The 3,582-nt window shown below is 43.0% G+C and overlaps 1 pseudogene; it reads right to left on the reverse strand.

Annotated features, from left to right (window-relative positions):
- Positions 1-223: 223 nt before the first annotated feature.
- LOC117150188 lies at positions 224-2,187 on the reverse strand (annotated as a pseudogene).
- Positions 2,188-3,582: the final 1,395 nt, after the last annotated feature.

The raw sequence follows: 3,582 nt of genomic DNA on the forward strand, positions 1-3,582 counted from the left end.
AGCTCAAGTTTCTGCATCCATGTACATATACATATGCTTATAAAAATCTAGACGCGTTGCCCTACTGCCCTATTCCATCGAATCGACGATGACGCGTGTGAGACACCCATCGATGGATCGACTCCATTTCATTTAACTACTTACGCTTATAAATGTAGATTTGCCTACTCGCATCTCGGATAAATGTACACTAACACATATATGGTTTGTATGCGGCAATTGCTCATGCTCTACCATCGCACTCTTATGCGTCCCTTTAATTAAAATGAATAATGGTATCGAGAACTGTCGAGCCTATGTACAGCATTCGTGGGGACGTGTTCGTTCGGGTCCTCTATTTTGGACCCAAGTCCTCAACCAAGTGTAAATCGTTTTCGGTAGCGATGCGACGACGTGTAGGGGTAGCTGGCGATGTGCGGGCCGTGTTTGTCGAAATGGATGCGTGGGGTTGTGGAGTGGGTGGTGCTGAGGCTGTGGTTACAAAGGGTGCATCCAAATAATGTCGGGCCTTCAGTGCCGCAATTGCTGCAGCCGATGTGGAAGCAATTGATGAGATGAAAGCCAAAGTAGCCACCGATGCCGAAGATTCTATATAGCCCTGCCAACTTCTCCGTCTGCTGTTACTGCCGGTGATCCACCTTTTAGTGCTGTTGCTCTTGCTCTTGTTCCGGTTCCTGCTAGAGCTCCCCTCCATCTGCTGTTGCTGGCTGTATGGCACGCAGCCAACAACCAGGTTGCATCGTATCTTATCTAAGCCACGGATGCTGCAGACACTCCGCAGCGGTGGCACGCTTGTTCGGATCGAGCTCGAGCATGGGCTTAAGGAACGAAGCAAATGACACCGCATCCTTTTGCGAGCACTTGTACTTCTCCAGAAGAACGTCCATTAGGCCCCAGGGCTTAAGGCCCGAGATATTTCGTAGCTCGCAGGAACGGGTAAACGACTTCGCCGCATAGGTGCCGTTTAACAAAATGTTCCGCGGTATTGGACCCAGCAGCTCGATGATGTGGGCCAAATGGTCCTCGTTGCGGGTATACGATTCGCCGGAGTGTGGCTCAAAAAGATAGTCACCGGTGACCATGCATGCAGTGCTCCAGATATCCGCCAAGGTGTTATAGCCCGCACGATAATAACTTCTAGTGACCGATATTGGCGCGTTTGAATGGCCTCGGTCAAGTGATGATCAACCCAACAAGCGTTGCCCAGATCGGCGATCTTTACGTTGACTTTGCATTCCTCTAACGCCGGATCCTGTATAGCCTTGTGCTTTGCTTGCGGCGGCGGAGGAGGTGTTGGCAGTGTTGGATTCGAATGCGGTCCATTCGAAGCCGAAGATGTATTCTCCACGGAGCGTGAGCGCACATGAGGCTCGTCCACGCACAGGAGGACATTCTCGGGCTTTATGTCCGTGTGGATGATCTGGCAGCACGTGTGAAGATAGTCAAGACCCTCCAGCACCTGGCGGGTAATAGCTTTGACGTTGGCCAGTGGAATACCGCGTAAGTTGGACTTCTGTATGAATTTCAGGAGATTGTCACCAAGCACCTCGAACACAATACAAATATGGGTGCCATTAACGCCGGTGATCTTGAAGTCGTCCAGCATCTGGACGGTTTTGCGACGGTGTGCATTCGATAGATCGGTCTCGCGCACCGTTTTGAGTATATTTATCTCGTCCGTCTCGGCAAAGTGCGGTGCCGACTTGAGAATTTTAATTGGCACATATCTCATTGCCTGCAAGTCCCAGCACAGCCAAACAGTAGAGAAGTGGCCCCAGCCCAATTTACGGATGACATAATAACGATCTGCCGAAAAAATTGCATTAATCTGATGCTCTTCTCGAAAAGGAACAAAGTTCAACGGTTTGGGAAGAGTAGCGCAGTACCACTTAGGGAAATTAAATTACCAATGATCTTTTCGGATGGCTCATAATCCATTATAGTTGCAACACTGTCACCTCACGACTGACCAAGCGCGACTAGACGAACGCGAGAGCTGCTCTCCGCTTAAATTCAATTAAAATACGACATCGAATGCAGTTGAGTGCGTTTTCACGGGGCTACTTCTATATTACATAGGCCTGAAAGGTATGGTATGATGATAGAATCAGTATATTGGCATTTGGAAGCTCCAAATATTCTTTTTTACCTTTTAGCTCTAATTCTATTTATTATGGTTTCAAAAGGAATCGTTCAGTAATTCCTCTGAACTTAACCTAATGTGTGATAAAGATAAATGAGACCAAGTGGTATCTTAATTATAAAGTACAAAAGAAAATGTAATATGTTATGTTATCCTCCGGGAAAGGAGATCGCTTGGGTGTACCCTCTCCAAATATTCTACTGACAATGTATATGAACTTGACGTTTATTACAAGGCATGTTTTATATTTTGTAAACTCTAGCAGCTCCTATCAAATATAAAGTTTTTTTTTTATTGTATATTTTGTTAATTGTTACTGCTACCTATGTGGCAGCTTTACCAGGTTTTACATAAAATTCTACAGCATAGGCATACCAATATATAATTAAATGTTTGCAATACTCATATGTGAAAAAAATATAATTTTAGAAGAACACCGACCGATTACAATTACGTCTCAAACTGAACTCCTCTAATTAGTCTGATTTGATTGACGTTCAAGCCTCGGTATCGAGCTTTTCTGATATGGACTTTGGATTTAAGGGATCTGATCAAGTGAAGAGAAAGAGCTTTGGAGTTGCTGACTTTAATTGTCATTGGATTTCTCTTGGATACAAGTGCTCTTAGATTCTTATAGTTTTGTTTATTGAAATCTACTACTTTTGTTTTCGGGATTGCGAGTCCGAGCTTTGAACGTGGGAACATGACGATGGGGATAGGCATACCAATATATAATTAAATGTTTGCAATACTCATATGTGAAAAAAATATAATTTTATTTCACTGAATGATTATAATTTTTTATTTTTGTTGAAGAACACCGACCGATTACAATTACGTCTCAAACTGAACTCCTCTAATTAGTCTGATTTGATTGACGTTCAAGCCTCGGTATCGAGCTTTTCTGATATGGACTTTGGACTTAAGGGATCTGATCAGTGAAGAGAAAGAGCTTTGGAGTTGGACTTTAATTGTCATTGGATTTCTCTTGGATACAAGTGCTCTTAGATTCTTATAGTTTTGTTTATTGAAATCTAATACTTTTGTTTTCGGGATTGCGAGTCCGAGCTTTGAACGTGGGAACATGACGATGGATTGAGGGCTTAGGCAAGGAATGTTTAAATTACGGGACGGATGTTTAGTCTACCAGTGGGTGACTTATTTGGAGTTGGGAATTTTCCACTCAACCCAGTCGTGAGGATCATATTATTCTTATCTGGAATCCATTAGGTACATCCGGAGTAGTATAGGGTGTATTTGGGTGTGCTGTGTAGGCATGTGCTTAAGTCTTAGGGACTTATGGATATTTCACTATATATATATATATAAAGGGTAGCTAATTCGAGCGGCGATCTTAACATACGAATTTAAAAAACTTTAAAATTATAATAGTCAGGGCGTGAATTATTAATTTTAATTTTGTTCATCATATTGCCAAA

The sequence above is a fragment of the Drosophila mauritiana genome, unplaced genomic scaffold, assembly GCF_004382145.1.
Source record: "Drosophila mauritiana strain mau12 unplaced genomic scaffold, ASM438214v1 Y_41, whole genome shotgun sequence".
Lineage (NCBI taxonomy): Eukaryota > Metazoa > Arthropoda > Insecta > Diptera > Drosophilidae > Drosophila > Drosophila mauritiana.